We start from the raw sequence: 21,490 nt of genomic DNA on the forward strand, positions 1-21,490 counted from the left end.
TTCAACTTTTTTTAGCTTGGGTGTAATCTGCCTGTCCATTGGATAATAACAAAGTAAATTAACATTATATTGTTAAATCTTTAAGATGTTTAAAATAGTAAATTTTGATTAATGAAATTTTTACAAACCTCTTTTTAAAAAATTGGTTTTGCTTTAATTGAAATGAACAGGTATTTTTTCATAGAACAGAATGTGTGAAAAGATGTACATATATATATTTCTTTGTAAAAGATTTGTGGAAGTAAATTAATGGTCAATGCTGACTAAAATTTGATTAGTTTGTTAAGGGGAATGCATTTTTTCCCTAAGATTAGATGACTGGCTTTCATAATATCAGAGTGGAAAAAGTATCCATTGCAGCTGTTGAGTGTAGGGAGAGGAAAGAAGAGATGTGATATGGCAGCATTTTCAGAACTTGGAGTTGTTCTAAATGATATTGCAGGGACAGATGCTGGACATTATATATCCTACCATAACCCACTGAATGGTCAGGGGGAGAGTGTAAACTACAATGTAGATTATAATCCATGAGATGCAACAGAGCTCCAAAATGTGCTCACTGCATGCTTATTGCATGTGCCACAATGATGAAAGAGGTTGTTGATATGGGAGGAGTGGGGCAGTTGGGGTGATGGGTATATGGGAACCTCATTTTTTAAAGGAACACTTTTTGTGAACTATGTATCTTTTAAAAAATACAAAAATTTTTTTTAAAAAGAAAAGGAAAAAAATCAGAGTGGAAATATGTAAGATAAGGATTGAAATAATATGGAAAGTTTTGAAGACATTGTAGAAGGTAGTATTAAGTAAGGGAATGTGTTTTGTAAGGGTGAAATTTGTCTGGAGATGAAGTAACTATAGTCCATATTGTTATGATTGGTTACAGGAAGTTTGCAAAAATATCTTCTAAACTGAAATACTTAAATGACTTGTTCCAGGAAGCCATTATTAATTAGAAACCTAGATTGATAAAAAGTAACTTCATGACAGTGAAACTTGTCAGAGGCCACTTCAGTCTGCATATTAAAGTAGTGGTAGTGGGAAGATAATCTTGATTCCATTGGGAATCTTAGGTTTTCATAAAATAATGGAGAAAGTACTTTTTCCTATACTGCTAAGTTAAAATATCTGTTTATTAACATAATCATGGCAAAGGTTGTAGAAGTAAAGTAATAAAAATAGTTAAGTCCATTTAATGTTATAAACTGCATTGGAAGAATTTAGAAAATTTATAAAAATTAAGAGCTAGCTTTAGTTTTGTCAAACTCTCTTGCACATTCAAACCCCGGCCTCTAGTATCCTGAATAGTGTCTCTCCATTTGAGTTATTGGCTAGGTTGGTCACTACAACCCTTAAAATAATAAAAGGATCTTCCTTCTCTGGGCATGCTCCTGAAGTGGATGGAGAGTATGTTGCTGTTTCAGGCAGCTGGCAATAGTTTGAGTGGCCAGATTTACTATGGGTATTGCCTATAAACTGGTAATGTTTCATAATGCCCAAAGGTGCTATGAACCAGACAGGTGAAGCACTGGAGCCTCCCTCCAAGAGCCAGTGGTGCTGCAGCATGCTGACTGTGTGAAGGACGTACCAAGTGGAGTATTACTTACTGGGGTAACATGAGTAGAAACTAAACAGACCTAAACGATTGGCATTATGGTCTACTCCCATGGAGAGACAACATGTATGGTAAAGCAAACCTGGAGCTTAGATCTATTAACATCAGCTCAAAGAGGAACTTGTGCATTTATTAGTATATTGATTAGTGTTAAGTACTGTACCTATATACCTGATGAGTATGACAATATCTATAGGAATATAACATGTTAATAGTCTTTATAAATGTAATTCATTTTCTAATGATTTAATGAATGTGCCTATAAGATAAAACAATGCCTTTCTTAAGTATTGTCCTTATTTTGCCTGCCATATGCTTGTCTTGTTTTTGCCTATATTGTCTTTGTGAGTTTATATCTAGGGTAGTGCCTCTTTTTAACTCTCCTAGCTGTCATAAGCATAACCACCACTCTGGGAACTGAGCGTGGCAGTTTTCTAGCAGCATTTGAAACTTACAGGACAAGTCCATCAGCTTCAGAAAGATGTAGTCTCTGGAGACACCTAGGCTTTCCCATTCCCATGGTCCAATATGCATGGCTACCCTACCTTTGGGGACTGCTTATCACCATTTTATTTATCCTTTTAGTAGGACCACATATTTTGAAAATTCTAACATAAGTTTATTTTTTCCAGGGTCAATTCCTTCCAGAAAATGGTATTAGTCATGTGGGGGTTTCATCCTACTCCAATCATGGTGCCAGGCCCACCTTCCCTCAAACTCAATAAAATAGATGGAGAGTTTCACAAATCATTAGTCAAGGAACTTCTGCCCCTAATCAGCAGGAAGCAGCTACAGGAGAATAACCATTACCCTTCAGTTCCCCCTCAAGAATAAGGGGCTGAACTCTCTGAGGAGGGAATTGAGGCAGGTTAATTTAGGAAACAGGGGAGACAGCTGGTCAAAATAAAGTCCACCAAAGACCCTGGTCACAAGGTCCAGTTTGAAAGTCCTGGACTACTTATTATCTGTTAATGGAAATGTTTCTTCCCCCTCATGTTCCCCGTAAACATTTTTCTTTTTGCCCCTATGCCCTTGCCTACAGTGAGCTTCAGCAGTAACACATGCCCACAATCAAACCAATGTTTGATCTTCCTTGGTAAGTCGAGGATGCTCCTGGCCTTCCTTGGATCATAACTACAGCAAATTGACAGCATGAAACACATTGCTGGCATGACAGAATACAACCCACTGACAAGTTTGGAACATGACTTTCTCATTTAAGACTGAAATATAGCTGCCCTCTTTCAATGAGACTCGATTATATGTTTTCCCTTTTAAGGGAACTGGTGAATAAATCCAGGCCTTTATTAGGATATGCTTATATAATAATTTAGGGTGGTTAAGAACTGAGTCTATCACCCTAGGTTGCATTGTCCAAGGGCAATGGAATAACACACAGAATCCGTGATGTGTAGTTACCTGTGGAATTTTGTCCTATTGTCAATGTAGGCAGCTTTGTGCAACTGTGGGAGTCCAGGCTCCCTCCTCAAGTCCTCAGCACGCAGCCACCTGTGTGACCTAAGCATAAGTTAAAGGTCAACAATCCTCCCCAGAGGGTAAAGGATGTATAATGTTATCATAAAATAAGATCTTCACAAAGCAGTAAATGTCTTCCTATGAGCATAGCAAAAACATCCATACATGTCATCTATATGCTTCACATGACCCTAGCAGGAACTCTGTTCTGAAACCCTTTATATATCATCCTTAATTTTCTCATCACTTTGTGGAGCCCTATTTTCATTCATTCCTTGACTGGCCACCAATGAGCTCTCCTGTTCATAAGTCCCAATAAAACTTATGTCTGATTCTCTTCTCAGTGCATTCTTTGTTCTTGCAGCCACACCAACTCATGCCCTTCAAGAGTTGGGTTATAATAGGCATATTGGCCTCTTTTCTTTTATTAGACATTGCCTATTTACTCTAGTGATTCTTGCCCCTCTATTTGAGATTGCAACAGGACTCCAAAGGGTAGGCATATGGATTTTGTTGGCCATTATGTGGGTCTCTAGCTACTGAGATAATACATATGACCACATAAACACAGTCATATTCCACAGAGGTATGCCCCAGTGCTAGCTTCAGCAGCAACTATACTACTATTGGAATGATACAGAGATTAGCATGGCCTCTGTGAAAGGATGATGCAAAATAATGAAGGATTCCATAGAGGTATGCCTAGATGTACCCTTCTCCACCCATCTCCTCACCAACACCCTGCACTGGTGCCCTCCCTTCCATAATTGCTGAAAGGACACTTCCACAATTGTGCTTTTAACCACTCCTCAAACTCCTAAGTTCATCTGATCCTTCCTCCAGCCCTCCCACCTGCTCAATCAGTAACCCAACCCAACCCCCAGCCCCACTGAAACTCACACACCAGCATCATCAACCCATTCATATCCCTACCACCATTACCCTATCCAATGCCAAATCACTCCATTCACAACTTCATAGGTTCTACCCAGATTGAGCATCACCTCACCATTCTCTACTGTCTATCTCCTGCTAACTCATATTTCATATTACCTTTGTGATTCTAGTCAATATCCTTTGTTTATATCACTGAAATCATATGATATATGTCCTTTATTGATTGACTTATTTCACTAAACATAATGTCTCGAAGATTCTGATGGATGTAGGATGACTGAACACCTGAATATAACTTGTTTCTCTCCCTGTTACCATGGTACAAAGGAAAGAATTGTATGCAATTTAGAAGGTAATGAGATGTAAAACTCAGTGTCAAATTCTGCTTTCACTGGTCAAGACCTTCTGTTGAAACAATGAAGCATGAAAACCATTGAAGTATCAACCATTTGGCCAGACCTGCACAGAAGTCCCTTGCTGTCCTCACTTCAACTTGCTTAATTAACATAGTAAAACTCCCACCCAGGGGTCGAGTTATCTGCCCCATTTTTGATCATGCAATGTGTGTGCAAGTGTGATTTCCTGGACATATTAATCATACAATTGTATAACCAGTTATGTGTATGTGTGTTCATCCATATGCATAAAATCGAATGCATAATCAGAGCCAATGCTAAGTATTAACTTGAGTATTTAAGCAAGAGTGAAACAGCAGCACAGGGAATCAGGTCTGAGTTGTTGGTGAGCTTGCTGGCAAACAACATGTAGCCAGAATGGCCGCTAAGCATACACAATGGCTATCACAAAAGGCACCTCCCTTCTTCCTAGCCAGCTTCCTGGCAGATAAGCCTGCTGCGCCAACTTCAAAACTACCTCATCCCATCAAGTAGCTGCTTCATGTTATCCCAATCCCCTTAGCCTATCTATAATTGACGCGTCACCTCAAGCCCCCACCCCTGCCTATATAAGCTGTACCACTTCCCCAATAAACCAGACCTGTGCCACGAGCCTGCGTCTCGGGGTGGTTACTGTGTGTTTAACCTGGCTGTGTGATACCAGGGCCCTGCCGTCACTCACAACCCATTCGAGAAGTTCGCCTCACCTAGGTGAAACCCGTCTAGCTAACGGCCCCAGGGGAACAGCGACATCTGGCGCCTGAACAGGGACCCTGAACACCCTCACCTCGTTCGGACAGCAACCAGCGGGATCCGAAGTGATCCTCTTCCTATAGGTAAGTGAAGCTCAGAATGGGGAATTTAGCCTCTTCTGAGAAAGCACCTCAGGCGAGAGTACTGCATGCTCTCTTAGCAAGATGCCGTGTTAAAATTACGGAAAAGGAGCTTGCACAGTACTGGGACATTATTGTTTGCTATACTCCGTGGCTTTCCACTGCCCTCCTATGGGACCCCGCCGCATGGTCCAAATTAATTTCAAGAGTTCAGTCAGCCGAGACTCGTGAACAAAAGGTATTTCCCGTAGGTCTCATGCCCGCGCTCCAAGCTATTCACGCTTGTCTTTCTAACCCTACAGCCATTTCCCCCCCTTCCTGATTATTCTCCACAAGACTCCCCTCCCCAACATACCCCTAAGCCTGCACGACCTCCCCCTCCTGTGCCCCAGTCCCTATATCCCGTTCTCCCAGCACCTCCCCCCTCCCCTACCTCTAATCCTTCCCTTGCCGCTTCCTCCTCGCTGCCCAGCCCTGGCGCCACAGAAATTCCAGGACCGGAGCGCAGAAGAGCAGGCGCCGCCGTCCCCTCCCCCTGCCTCCGGCCGCCACTTCCTTTGTTGTTGTGCCGCCCCCTGCCCCCCATCCTCCTCCGCTACTGCCCCCATAGAGCCCTTCGCCCCTCCCTTCCAACCCCCCTCTCTGCTTACCCCACAAAATACCACTCCCCCTCCCTTCTCTTCTGGAAACCCCTTCCTCCCCCCTCTGGTTCTGTCTAATCTTAGTACTTCCCCTTACTGCCTTCCACCCTGTCCCCCCCACCCTTCTTCCTGTACAATACTCTACTAACGACAATATTCCTGCATATTGGCAGCCTTGGGACTATAAAACTGTTTCTAACCTTCGTAAAGCTGTTCAAGAAGATGGTCTCAATAGCCCCTATGCTCAAATGCTCCTTGAAAATATTTCACTAGCCCACAATACTGCTAGCGACTGGAAAATTCTCGCTTGCACTATACTTACCCCTACTGATTATGTCACATGGTTAGCCCTTTATGATGCTGGGGATCGCCAGCAAGGCTCCCAAAACCTCTCTAACAACCTCCCTCATATTCCGCCTGACGCGCTCAAAGGTGAAGGACAGTTTACTCTCCCCCAGATTCAGGCAGGCCTTCCTGCTCCTTACTCAGATCAATGTGCCGCTCTCGCTAAGGCCGCCTTCCATAAAATCAACCCAAATGGCAAGCCCGTGCAACTTGCTAAGCTTATTCAGGAACCCAATGAGTCCTTTTCTGCCTTTTACAGTCGTGTTAAAGAGGCTGTTTATGGTAAACTTTCTCACTCAACTGCAGCTGAAGCTTTACTTGAAGAACTATTGTGGGAAGGCGCGAATACCGCCTGTAAACAGGCTATCACTCCTATCCATAATAAAACACCTACCGATTGGGTTCTTGCTTGTAGAGACATTGGCAGTATCGCTCAGGCCTTGAGGCTTCACCCTCCCCCACCGTTTTATCTGCTGCTGTCGCACAACATCTGCAGCAGCTGCAAAGGCTCTGTTTTAAATGCAGACAACCAGGGCATTTTGCTCGAGAGTGCCCACAAAATCAAGCCCCCCTTCCTCCCCCTTATGCCAATCGGGCTCCCTCTCCTCCCCCTCTCACCTCCCCAGACCTCCTCCTGCCATTTGCCCCAGGTGCCTTAAAGGCCTGCACTGGAAGAAAGATTGCCACTCCAAAACTGATATCATGGGTAATCCTCTCCCACCTTTAAGCTTTCTGCAGGGTGCCTCTCAGCCCCGCCAGTAAGAGAGGACTTCCCCTATGTTAGCGCCACAGCTTCTTCAACTACCCGCCCTCAGCTTGCCACCCCTTTGAATCTCCAACTGCTAGAAGACCAGATAGCCGCAGTTGAAAAACATCTCATTAACAAATCTGACCCCCCACAACCCCCTCTCCCCTTTGATGCCACCAAACATTGGCTTGACCAGCTCAACCAACGATTAGACGATCTTGAGCAAGCAGTGCTATATGGTGATAATTCTGAAACCACTTCTACCACTGCTGAGCCCCCTTCGCCTGCCTCTCCTGAGTCAAAGGCTCCTCAAGCCTGCACCATAACCACCCCTCATCCCTCTGTGCACTGGGCCATACCCATTACTGCGCATAAAGCCTTCCTTACACTTACAGTCCAAGGACATCCTATAAAAGGGCAAGTTGATACCGGCGCCGATATTTCTGTTCTGCGCCCGCAGGATGTCCAGCCTTCCTGGACTTTGCAGTCTGGCCCCCTAGTACAGGGCGTTGCTGGGCTTCAGCAATCCCAGCACGTCAGCACTCCCCTCTCGTGGACTGACCCTGATGGTAAAAGCGGTACTTTCTGCCCCTTAGTCATCCCTAACTTGGCTCACTCCCTCTGGGGATGTGACATCCTCCCCCCGTCAGTGGGGCAATCCTCACTACCCAAATGCCCCCCCAATTCTAAAGGCCACTGATCTGCCCCCTACCTTTCATATTCCCTATCCTGCTCCTGCTAAGCTTAATTGGAGCACCATAAACCCAATTTGGATGGATCACTGGCCGTTGCCTCGCCAGAAACTCCTCCCCTGCTCCGGCTAGTTAAAGAACAAATACTTGCAGGTCATCTTGAACCTTCTGTAAGCCCACATAACTCCCCTGTATTTGTAATTCAAAAGAAAACATCCAATACCTGGCGGCTCCTTCAAGACTTCCGCCAAGTTAATGCTCATCTCCAAAAAATTGGTTCCCCTCAGCCTGGCCTTCTACACCCTTCTGCCATTACTCATGGCTTTCATATAATCACAGTCGATATCAAAGACTGTTTCTTTTCCATTCTGCTCCATGAGGCAGACCACCCCTTTTTTGCCTTTTCACTGCCCATTCCTAACAATGCATACCTGCAGGTATGGTATCAGTGGAAAGTCCTTCCTCAAGGAATGAAAAATAGCCCAGCTATTTGTCAAATGTTTGTGAGTCAAGCAACCTCTCCACTCCTTCCATACTGCCAAATAATTCACTAATTCACTATATGGATGATGTCCTTCTAGCACATCCAGACCTTAACATGCTCCAAGCCTGTCTCCACTCCCTGTTAAATAATTTCAACCAACTAGGCCTCAAAATCACACCTGAAAAAAATACAAACTGTGCCCCCATTTACCTTTTTGGGGTACACCATCACCAGTCATTTACGACCTGCCACCCCTAAGTTACAATTACCTTCCTCCTGCTCTCTCTCTCAATTACAGCAGCTTTGTGGGGATATCAATCGGCTGCACCCCCATCTAAGTGTGACTACACAAGAACTTAAACCCTTATTCTCCCTCGTCAAAGGAGACGCCACCATTCTAGCCAGTGAACAGTCACCCCAGAAGCCCGCCAAGCCCTACAACTCATTAATGCTAAACTGGCTAATATTAGCGTGACTAGATTTCAGCCCTCCCCTCCGCTCTTAGCCATTGTGCTCAATACTCCAGGTACACCCACGGGTGTCCTTTATCAACAGGTGCCCTTGTTCTGGGTACACCTTGCCATAAGTCAATTAGAATGAATCACTTCTCATGTAGAAAGCCTTTGCATAATAGGACAAAAACTTAGAAAAACAGCCATTCTCCTCTATGTAATAGAACCAGATACAATAATCCTCCCCATTACTACTGAACAATTACAAACCCTGGCTCAAACAAGTCTCAACATGCAAATTCTCCTAGCTAACTTTACTGGGCAAATCAGCCACCATAATCCAAAAGACAAACTCCTTACTGCCATAACTCTCCTCCCCTTTGTCCTCTCCTCTCATGGGTTCCCATTCACCTCTCCATTACCTCACGCCCCTACCATATTTACAGATGCTAATAAAACTCACTTTTCTATTGTAACAAAAAATCCCCCCTCTCCTAATTCTATCCAAGTGTTTCCACATGCTGCATCAGTGCAAGCCAGGGAGCTCTTAGCTCTCCTGCAAGCCTTTATACAAAATCAGTCCACCCCTATCAACATCTTTTCTGACAGTGCCTATGCCGCCAATGCCATTCGAATACTGCCCTATGCAACCCTAAAGATTAAGCCCAGTTTGTTAATTGATAGCACCCTTTTAGTGCTACAACCCCTCCTCAAAAATTGTACAGTTCCTTGGTATATCCAGCATATCCATTTACATACTGGATTACCTGGAGCACTAGTGAAGGAAACAACCTTACTGACTCCTCTCTCACTGTTTCCATACTCTCTACCTCCTTAGATTAAGCCAGGCTCCTACATGCAAAATTCCACATGTCAGCTAACTCCCTCCATCACCTTTTTCCCGACATCACTCAAGCCCAGTGTAAGCACCTCACACATGAGTGCAAACACTGTGCACCTTTCCTTCCTATAGGCCCCTTACAGCCCCAAGGAGTTAATCCACGGGGCCTCCATCCAAATGCACTGTGGCAAATGGACATCACACATGTCCCCTCATTTGGCCACTATAAATTTGTACACGTGCTAGTAGACACATTCTCCAAAGTTTTCTTCACCACTGCTTTATCTGGAGAAAAAGCAAAAAATGTTATAACAGCCTGCCTTCAAGCCTTTAATCAAATGGGTATCCCTTGGACTATAAAAACAGATAATGGACCCTGCTTTCAGTCCAAAACTTTTAAACAATTTTGCCATGACTGGAATATTCAACACAAAACAGGAATCCCTTATAACCCTCAAGGACAGGCCCTAGTTGAGAGATCTAATGCGCTCCTCAAAAATACAATGAAGAAACTTTCAGGGGAGTTCCCTACAGCAACCCCCCAAGATTTGCTCAACAGAGCCCTAGTCACTATCAACTTCCTTACCTTTGACAAAAATCATACTACTCCAGCAATCCGGCATTGGGGAGGCCTAAGACTAGCCCCCACGCCGGTCCCCCTTGTTATGTGGAAAGACCCCCTCACTAACATATGGAAAGGCCCCCACCCTCTACTAACACAAGGAGGAGGATTTGCTTGTATCTTTCCAGAAAACACCGACCAGCCTTTGTGGATCCCAAGCTGTCTCGTAAAACCTGCCACCAAAACCAATGCAGCTGTGTAGCCTCCCTGGAACCCTTCTATGTAGCTTTGTCACCCTCGTTGGAGCCCTCCTGTTATTTGCTGGCTCTCCGAGTGACTGGACAATGCTGCACAAATCCTTCCTCCTCACTTTCTTTGTAACGTATATTTGCCTTCTTCTCGCTATCGCCTGCTGTGTATAACCCACCCATCATGTGCTGCCTCTTATACATACTCACTCCTTCTCTAATTATCTCACTCATTATCTCAGTCAATGGACAAGCCCTTTATCTCTGGACGTTCACAGTAAAAGAAACTATAACCTCTTGCTCAAGCACCACATCGCGCCCCCTTGGCACAGGCCACTGTTCACCTCAGGGATGTCAAACACCTCTTACTATCAAACTCACCGAAACACCTAAATCATACCAACAAAGTAGCCGTAAACCTTACGCCTGCTTCCCTCACACCCAAACCGAAGCATACTGTACCAACACCTATTACCAAGGCCCTTATTATGGAGGCTGCCCCTATTGGAGCTGTGTCATTAACTGGCCATGGCAGTCGTCCTTCCCAAGCTTCTTCTTTGCCAATAAATCTGGTTATTACCTCCATATAAAAGTCCCCTGGAATGACAGATGGGCTACTGGAATCACCGGCAAGCTATATGCTCACGGGGGTGACACTTGGCCTACCAGATCCATAATGGTTTCCCGCCGCTATAGTCTCTACAACCAGTCCTCATCTCCAATCAGTATATCCAACGTGCTCGTAAATATAAAAACAGCAAAAAAGCAATTAAACGAGCAACTGCTAGTATATAATCCCCCTTCTTGGCTCACAATTCTCAATAATACCATCTCTTTCCTTAATCAATCTGGAATTGCTAATATTTCTCATTGCTTCCTGTGCACCTCCCTCCAGCATCCCCTACTAGAGGCTGTCCCTGTTTCTATCTCCAACTATTCCGGCTATTCCTCAGCAACACCCGGCAACCTCTCTTCCCCCCTTACACATATCCCCCTTTGGAGCAGCCCTGAAAATATCACCTGCTTCCAAACCAGCCATACCTCCTTCTCTCCCACCTGCACAACAAATGTTTCCTTTACAGGTACCATCCAGCTCCCAAGAGGCCTCTTTTTTTTGGTGCAATCAAACAATCACACCCTTGATTAATTCCACCACTCTTGGTCCCTGTATTCCTGTAGTCATTGTCCCACAGTTTATACTATATACAGAGTCTGAAGCTTCCCAGGTGCTCTCTTTTTTCCATAGCAAGTGAGCTGCCTTCCTTCCACTTCTGGTAGGAGCCAGCCTTACCTCCTCCCTTGCAGCTGTTGGACTTGCCGGTGGCACCTTAGCACACACTGTTATCATCAACGGTAATTTTAAAGAATCAGTACAAATAGCCCTTGATTTGACAACTGCCTCCCTTCAAGCTCTTTAAGAGCAACTCACCTCCCTAGCCAGTGTAACCGTCCAAAATTGCAGGGCCCTCGACTTACTCACAGCCAAAAAAGGAGGAATGTGCTTATTCCTCCAAGAAGAATGCTGTTTCTACATTAATAGCTCCGGTATAGTGGAACAAAATATCCAAATATTAAAAGACCTGCGTAAAAATTTAACTAAAACTCAATCATTCAGTCCCCCATTCATGAATTGGCTCTCCTCCCCCCTCGTACAGTGGCTACACCACTTATTAGTCCTTTAATGCTAATCATTTGTGTTGTGTCTATAGCTCCTTATCTCATTAAGTGGCTACAGAGAAGAATAGAAAACATTTCAGCCTTCACCATTTATTCACTTCAGCTTCGTCAGTACCAACTGCTCATGCAAGAAGAAACACAAGAACCTGAAGCCACCACTGCTGTGTAGCCATGTAGGTAGCACACAGCCACCTTTCCTCCAGCCACAAAGCTCAATTGATAGCCAGAGATGGGTAAGACCTCCAAAGGGAGGCAACCTAAGACAGGTGCAACTGCATGGCATAAATGATTCATAACTGGTAGCCAAAGATGGGTAAGATTCTCAAGGGAGAACACCCTAAGACAGGCACAGTTATTGCAGTCTTGAAATAAAACAAAAATGGAGGTATTGTTGGTGAGCTTGCTGGCAAACATGTAGCCAGAATGGTCGCTAAGCATACACAATGGCTATCATAAAAGGCACCTCCCTTCTTCCTAGCCAGCTTCCTGCCAGAGAAGCCCACATGCTCCAACTTCAAAACTACCTCATCCCATCAAGTAGCTGCTTCATATTACCCCAATCCCCATAGCCTATCTATAACTGAAGCATCACCTCAAGCCCCCACCCCTGCCTATATAAGCTGTACCACTTCCCCAATAAACCAGACCTGCACCACAAGCCTGCGTCTCCGGGGTGGTTACTGTGTGTTTAATCTGGCTGTGTGATACCAGGGCCCTGCCATCACTCACAACCCATTCGAGAAGTTCGTCTCACCTAGGCAAAAGCCGTCTAGCTAACGGCCACAGGGGAACAGTGACACTGAGTCACTTTAGACAAATCTTGGCTCCTGTCTGCAGACATAATATTTGTAAGCTCTGCCTAGCTCTCAGGTTAAAGGTTTTGGTGTTTTTTAAATATAGGATGCAGATATATATATATATCTGGTTATCCTCAAAGGCCCAGCTTTGGGACTTAACAATTCATCCATGTTTTAGCATTCCTTCTTACAACTGACTAATATTCTATAGTCTTTTATACCACTGTTTGCTTATCCTTTCATCTATTGATGGATATTTGGGTTGCTTTCAACTTTTGGCAACAGTGAATAATACTGCTATGAACATGGTTGTACACATATTTGTTCATGTTCATTTATCTGGGTATGTCCCTCAGAATAGGATTCCCAAATCATATAGCAGTTCTTTATTTACCTTCTTGAGGAACCAGCAAACTGTCTTACACAGTGGCTGCACCATTCTATATTCCCACCAGATGTGGATGAGTGTCACTTTTCCTCCATATCTTCTCCAACACTTGTAGTTTTATAGTTTTTTAAATAGCAGCCAATCTAATAAATGTACAATGATACATGATGTAGTTTTCTTCCTTGAAGTCTTATTTTTTATTCTCAATTGCATTTATTTGTATTCTACACGTTTTTTTTTTTTTTTTCATTTCTCTCTTTCTGCATGCATAGTTTGAGTTTACTTTACTTTTTTCTAGTTCATCCAGGTGTGCAGTTAGGTCTCTACAATTTTATTTTTCTTTTTTAATGTATGTACTTATGGCTATAAATTTCCCTTTTAGTCATACCTTTGTTGGCTCACATAAGATTTGCATGATGCTTTATCCTTTTCATTTGTTAGAAGCTATTTACTGTTTTCTATTTTAATTCTTCTCTGGAACACTGACTAAGAATGTGCCATGGATCAGAGAGGCAAGATGGTGGCTGTGTGAGCTTGCCTGGTAATGTCTCTGCAGGGGGCAGCTGGGCAGCTTTGAAGGCTCTTTGGGACCGCGCTGTTTCGGGGATTTTTGCTGGTTGGAAGGTGTCTGGACGTCAATTCGGTGGGAAGGTAACAGAGAGGATACGTCTATAATATATAAACGGAAGTCCCAGCTGGGCTCGGGAAGTTCCCTCCTTGGGTGGGCGGAGCCGCGGTAGCGGGCGCTCCTGAAGCTCCGGAGCCGCGGCGGCCAGGGTTTTTGTTTTTTTTTGTTTTTCCTTTTTCTGGAGGCTTTGCGGTGCTGACAAATTCGCGGATACTGGGCTGGCTGGTGAGGGATTGTTGGGACAAGACTCCTTTGCAGATCGATTTGGGGAGACAGACGGTGCTTTGTTGTGAAGCGGGGGACGTTTTGGTCGACGGACGGGGGGGTAGCGCTTCCGCCTGGAGCCCCATCCCCACAGGTCTGACTGCCGATCTGCAATGGAATTGGATTTTGTGCAATAAGGGGACACAATTGGGAGACTGTTGTAGGGTGCAGTGAGGGAGGAGGACACGTCTGGAAGCTGATTGGGGAATATTTTGCGAAGTTTGGGATTTTGGATCTTAGAGTCTGTTTTCGGAGTTTCCAGCTGAAGCCCACCCCACCCAGCGGGGCTTGGGATCTGGGTCATTGAACTGGCTGTGGTGTAGAGGCGCCCTCAAGTGGCCGTTGCGTGGGAGCACAGGGAGGGAGCGGTCCAAAGGCTGAAACCCTGAGGAGTAGGTGAATTTCAGGGATCAGACATTCAATATAGAATTCACGGATCTGGCTTCCCCCATGGGGCTGGCACCCAGCTACGGGGATCCCTGAGGGCTGTGTTGCACTGCGGGGCTCCTAAGCTTTCTGTGGACCAGATTTGAGGTTGCCAGGTCTGGGTCCCCTGGACTCTGGCGGTCCACACCCTAGACTCACACCTCCTGAGTCTTCAGTGTCTCAGACTTTCCACCCCTGAATCCATCATGCCCTGGGGTCTACCTGGGGTCCATGAGTGCCCTGGACCTTAACGTTTGCGTTTTATCTTTATTGGTTCATATTGTTTTGTTTTTATTTTCACTTTATCTTATTTTTTACTCTTTTTGACGCCCTGATTGCTAATATTGCATTATCCCCTAGTCTTTTCTCCTAGCGTGTCCCCCAAAGTCGTTTTTTTTTTAGACAGTTATTTAGGGGTTTTTTTGGTTGTTGTTTTAGATAGTGTTGCAATTGTGACACGTGTATACCTGCATCTCTCTTCCCCCTATCTGTTCCCCACCGTTTGCCTATCCTCTGTTTCTTTCTTCCTTTCTTCTTGTCTTTCTTTTTTTCTTTATTATAATTAGTTTCTTTTTTTTTCTCAGTTTTCTCTTTCCCTCTTGTCCCTCATTTTCCATTTATTTTATTTTAATTCAAGTACACAATAGGTGCTACAGGGAACACCTCACATTTGCTGGGTTTTCCCATCCTCCACTGCCTCATTTCTGTGTGAACTGATTTAGGCTACGTACACTATCCCCCTTCCCCTGCATCTTGATATCCACTATCATCTACTGTCTCTCCTATATTCCACCCCCCACCTCCCGTTCTTTGATCCACAAAGTGTCTAACTCTTAATTTCTAATACCTTTGTTCTGTTTTCTGTCTGTTATCCACTCTTGAAACTATTACCTTTCTTTTCTTTTTCCCTCTCTCATGAAAACAATAGCTTTGTAGTTCATACCATATTCCGCCCATATTCAGTCATCTACTTCATAAAAGGTACTCTACCTACAGCTATAACTCTATACAATCTACATGAATCTAACCTCCATCCTCCCAGATCTCATATTCTTGCCTTGTTAACATACATTACCAAAACTACTTTACACTTTTCCCTTGCTTACACAATTGCCTTTCCCCAACACTAATACTTTCCTCTAAAGTGAACTTAACCAACAACAAGTAACTAGAATAAGAAGAAAAAAGTGACAAAGAGAAGATATAACACCTATGCAAAAATAACAACTAATTAACCTCCAAAAGCAGACAAAGAAGCTAAGGAACTGATTAAATTCATCAAAATAAAGAGATGACCAGAAAGCAACAAAAATCTACAAACCAAACCAATAATCAGGAAAACATGACTGAATCCAATCAACAAACCAATAATCACGAAGGGGAACAAAACTTGGCACAAGCAATGAAAGATCTCAGAACATTTATCACTGACAAATTTGATGCAGTAATGAAAGAGGTTAACAACATGAAGACATCACTTGGAGGGGAAATTGCAGACATACGTAAAAACATAACAGATATGATGGGAATGAACACCACAGTTCAAGAAATCAAAAATACACTTGCAGCAAATATCAGCAGACTAGAAGAGACAGAGCAGAGAATTAGTGATGTGGAAGACAGTACATCAGAAATCAAACAGATAGTAGAAGGGGTCAATAAGAAGATAGAAAAAATCCAAGTAGGACTTAGGGACCTGAATGACAATGCAAAACGCTCAAACATACGTATTATAGGCATTCCAGAAGGTGAAGAGAAGGGAAAGGGGTCAGAAAGAGTGTTGCAGGAAATAATGGCTGAAAACTTCCCAAATCTACTGAAAGAGACAGAGGTACATATCCAAGAAGCACAGCGCACTCCACAAGTCATAAACCCCAACAGGCCCACCCCAAGACATATACTTATCAAATTATCCAAGGCTCAAGACAAAGAGAAAATCCTAAAAGCAGCAAGAGAAAAGAAAACCATCACATACAAGGGAAGCTCAATTAGATTAAGTGCTGATTTCTCTTCTGAAACCATGGAAGCAAGAAGACAGTGGTATGATATAGTCAAGGTACTAAAGGAAAAAAACTTCCAACCAAGAATACTCTATCCTGCTAAACTAGCATTCAAACATGATGGAGAGTTCAAAATATTCACAGACAAACAGAAACTGAAAGAGTATACCAACAAGAAACCTCCCCTTCAAGAAATTCTAAAGGGAGTTCTGCAGGAAGAAAGGAAAAAACAGGAAAGGCAAAGTTGGAGGAGAGTATAAGACCAACAACAACAACAAAAAAGACAAAAAAAAAATAAACAAACAAAATATGACAAACACAAATCCAATCAAAATATGGCTAACACAAATAATTCCTTGATAGTAATAACGCTGAATGTCAACGGATTAAACTCACCTATCAAAAGATTCAGACTGGGACATTGGATAAGGAAATATGACCCATCCATATGCTGTCTACAAGAGACACATCTTAGACCCAGAGACCATGGAGATTGAAAGTGAATGGCTGGAAAACAATCATACAAGCTAACAATAACCAAAAAAAGGCAGGAGTAGCTATATTAATATCAGACAAAATAGACTTTAAATGTGAAACAATTGTGAGAGACAAAGAAGGATACTACATTTTAGTGAAAGGGAAAATCTGTCAAGAAGATCGAACAATCATAAATATCTATGCCCCTAACAAGGGTGCCTCTAAATACGTCAGGCAAACGCTGGAAAAACTAAGTGAAAGAATAGATACATCTACAATTATAGTTGGGGATTTTAATACACCACTATCAACTCTGGACAGAACATCTCAAATGAGAATCACCAAAGAAACAAAACATCTGAATAGTATATTAGAGGAGCTCGATCTAATAGACATATATAGATTGCTACACCCAAACACAGCAGGATATACATTTTTCTCAAGCGCACATGGATCATTCTCCAAGATAGATCATATGCTAGGCCACAAAGAAAGGCTGAACGAATTCAGAAAGATTGAAATCATACAAAACATTATTTCTGACCACAGTGGAGTCAAGCTGGAGATTTGCAAGGGACAGAAGCCCAGATTTCACACCACGATTTGGAAATTAAACAGCACACTCTTAGAAAAACAGTGGGTCAAAGAGGAAATCTCAAAAGAAATCAATGACTACCTTGAAGCAAATGATAATGATAACACAACATACCAAAATTTATGGGATGCAGCAAAAGCAGTACTGAGAGGGAAGTTTATAGCCATAAATTCACATATCAAAAAAGAAGAAAGAGCAAAAATTGAAGAACTAACTGCACATTTGAAGGAATTAGAAAAACAACAACAAAGTAACCCAACAGGAAGAAGAAGGAAGGAAATAACAAAGATAAGAGCAGAACTAAATGAAATAGAAAATAAGAAAGCACTTGAACAGATAAACAAGACCAAGAGCTGGTTTTTTGAGAAGATTAACAAAATTGACAAACCTTTAGCGACACTAACAAAGAAAAAAAGAGAGAAGATGCAAATACACAAAATAAGAAATGAGAAAGGCGATATCACCACCGACCCCACAGAAATAAAGACTATCATAAGAGGATATTTTGAAAAACTATATTCCAACAAAAATGACAATCTAGAGGAAGTGGACAAATTCCTAGAAACACATAAGCAGCCCATATTGATGAAAGAAGAAATTGATGATCTTAACAAACCAATCACAAGCAGAGAGATAGAGTCAGTTATCAAAAATCTCCCAACTAAGAAGAGCCCAGGGCCAGATGGCTTCACAGGTGAATTCTACAAAACATTCCGGAAAGAACTGACACCAATCCTGCTGAAACTATTCCAAAACATCGAAACAGAAAGAACATTACCCAACTCCTTCTATGATGCCAACATTACCCTAGTACCAAAGCCAAACAAAGACATCACAAGAAAGGAAAATTACAGACCAATTTCTCTAATTAACCTAGACGCAAAAATACTTAACAAAATACTTGCTAATCGTATTCAACAACACATTAAACGTATTATACACCACGACCAAGTGGGATTCATCCCAGGTATGCAAGGATGGTTCAACATAAGAAAATCAATCAACGTAATACACCATATAAACAGATTGAAGGAAAAAAAATCACATGATTATATCTATCGATGCAGAAAAAGCATTTGACAAAATACAGCACCCTTTCTTGATAAAAACACTCCAAACGATTGGAATACAAGGACATTTTTTGAACATGATAAAGAGTATATATGAAAAACCTAAAGCCAATATTGTTTACAATGGGGAAATCCTAGACTCCTTCCCTCTAAACTCAGGAACAATACAAGGATGCCCACTGTCTCCGCTCCTATTTAACATTGCCTTAGAAGTACTTGCACGAGCACTGAGGCAAGAACCAGAAATAAAAGGCATTCAAATTGGAAAGGAAGAAGTCAAAATTTCATTATTTGCAGATGACATGATCCTATACATAGAAAACCCTGAGAGATCTACAATGAAGATTCTAGAACTCATAAATGAGTTTAGTAAAGTTGCAGGGTATAAGATCAATGCGCAAAAATCAGTAGCATTTCTGTACACCAATAATGAGCAAGATCAGGAGGAAATCAAGAAACAAATACCATTCACAATAGTAAATAAAAAAATCAAATACTTAGGAATAAATTTAACTAAAGAGGTAAAGAACTTATACAACGAGAACTATACAAGATTGTTCAAGGAAATCAAAGAAGACCTAAATAAATGGAAGACTATTCCTTGTTCATGGATAGGAAGACTGAACATTATTAAGATGTCTATCCTACCAAAACTGATATACCCATTCAATGCAATCCCAATAAAAATCAACGCAGCCTTCTTTAAGGAACTAGAAAAACTAACTATGAAATTTATATTGAAAGGAAAGAGACCCCAAATAGCCAAAGACATACTGAAAAAGAAAAACGAAATTGGAGGAATCACACTACCTGACTTCCAAACATACTATAAAGCTACGGTCGTGAAAACAGCATGGTATTGGCATAAGGAGAGACACATAGACCAATGGAATCGAATTGAAAGCTCTGATATAGAACCTCACATATACAGCCACATAATATTCAATAAAGCCACCAAACCCTCTCAATTGGGAGAGAGTGGCCTATTCAACAAATGGTGTCTGGAGAACTGGATAGCCATATGTAGAAGAATGAAAGAGGATTACCATCTCACACCTTATACAAAGATCAACTCAAGATGGATCAAAGACCTAAATATAAGAGCCAAGACCATAAAAACCTTAGAAAGCAGTGTAGGGAAACATCTACAGGACCTTGTAATAGGAAATGGATTTATGAATATCTCACCAAAAGCACGAGCAGCAAAAGAACTAATAGATAAATGGGACTTCCTCAAAATTAAAGCCTTCTGCACCTCAAAGGAGTTTGTCAAGAAAGTAAAAAGGGAGCCCACACAGTGGGAGAAAATATTTGGCAATCATATATCTGATAAGAAACTTATAACTTGCATATATAAAGAACTCCTATATATTGAAAATAAAAAGATAAACAACCCATTTAAAAAATGGGAAAAAGACTTAAACAGACACGTCTCCAAAGAAGAAATACAAATGGCAAGAAAGCACATGAAAAAATGTTCCAAATCTCTAGCTATCAGGGAAATGCAAATCAAAACTACAATGAGATACCATCTTACACCCATAAGATTGACAGCTATGAAAAAAACAGAAGAATACAAGTGCTGGAGAGGATGTGAAGGAAGGGGAACACTCATCCACTGCTGGTGGGAATGCAGAAGGATCCAACCATTCTGGAGGACGGTATGGCGGTTTCTCAAAAAACTAGCCATAGATTTGCCATATGACCCAGCAATACCACTGCTGGGTATATACCCAGCAGAACTGAAAACAAGGACACAAACTAATGTATGTACACCAATGTTCATAGCAGCATTGTTCACTATTGCCAAAAGTTGGAATCAACCCAAATGCCCACCAACAGATGAGTGGATCAATAAAATGTGGTATATACACACAATGGAATACTACTCAGCTGTAAGAACAAACACACTACAAACACATGTGATAACATGGATGAATCTTGAGAACCTTATGTTGAGTGAAGCAACCCAGACATTGAAGGACAAATACTACATGACCTCAATGATATGAAATAAACAAGCTGCCCTAGATAGCAAGAGACTGAACGATAGGCTTACAGGAAATCGGAGGGTGGAGGAAGGATATGAGCCAATGTCTGCAGGGGTGGAATTTAAGACGAGATGGTGGTAAGTATGAACACAAAGAAGAGATAAAAGGGGGGCAAGGGGTTGCCTTTGGTTGGGGCTTTACGGGTTTGAGGGTGGCTGGGGAGGGACAGATGGGTAACGTTGCCCAAAAGTGGGGGGAGGGAGGGGTAGCATACGAACACAGGAGAGGGTCAGGAGGTGGTGGAGAGTAAAATGCCGAGAAAATCATATCAAAATATAATAAAGAGGGTTACTGTTTAGAATGCTCGGAGGGGAGGGTCTGATGCAGGACGGGCTCCTGGGGAATGTCTAAATGCTCATTCTGCCAGAGTGGGTGACACCATGGTGTGGAATCCCAAGTAGTGAGAGTGGGGGTGGACCCACATCCTGGGGAGGACTAATGCCATCCAATAGAGGGAACTGTATCCCTCGAGAGAAAGGGTGGCTCCCAGGGCATTGTGGCAGATGAGCAAGTTAGGCCCTGAACACTATTCCATCTATCTCTGGAAGTGGCTCCTCAGGAAACGGAGGTTGGCTGTCACTGTGGGCACCAAGGTGGAAGGGAAAATGGACGTTAAATGTGTGGAACCAAAGTAAATGTGGGGCAAGAGAGGAGTTTCTTGAGAGTACACAAGGATGGGTATAAAACATGTAATATTACACCATAACATAAAGGAGATGACAGACTGATAATGTAAACCATAATGTAAAACATAGGATAACTAAAAATGTAAAGAACTGTGTATCCTAAAGTATGCACCATAATGTAAGCACAGATGTTACCTTGTTAGAAAGCTAATATCTCACACTCTGTACATCACTTTATGTAAATATGATATGAATAGGGCGT

At 42.5% G+C, this 21,490-nt stretch overlaps 1 pseudogene; it reads left to right on the forward strand.

Annotated features, from left to right (window-relative positions):
• The first annotated feature begins 3,691 nt into the window (after positions 1–3,691).
• On the forward strand, positions 3,692–3,791 carry LOC139438453 (U6 spliceosomal RNA; annotated as a pseudogene).
• Positions 3,792–21,490: the final 17,699 nt, after the last annotated feature.

Source organism: Dasypus novemcinctus, chromosome Y (genome assembly GCF_030445035.2).
Source record: "Dasypus novemcinctus isolate mDasNov1 chromosome Y, mDasNov1.1.hap2, whole genome shotgun sequence".
In the NCBI taxonomy this organism is placed as follows: Eukaryota; Metazoa; Chordata; class Mammalia; order Cingulata; family Dasypodidae; genus Dasypus; species Dasypus novemcinctus.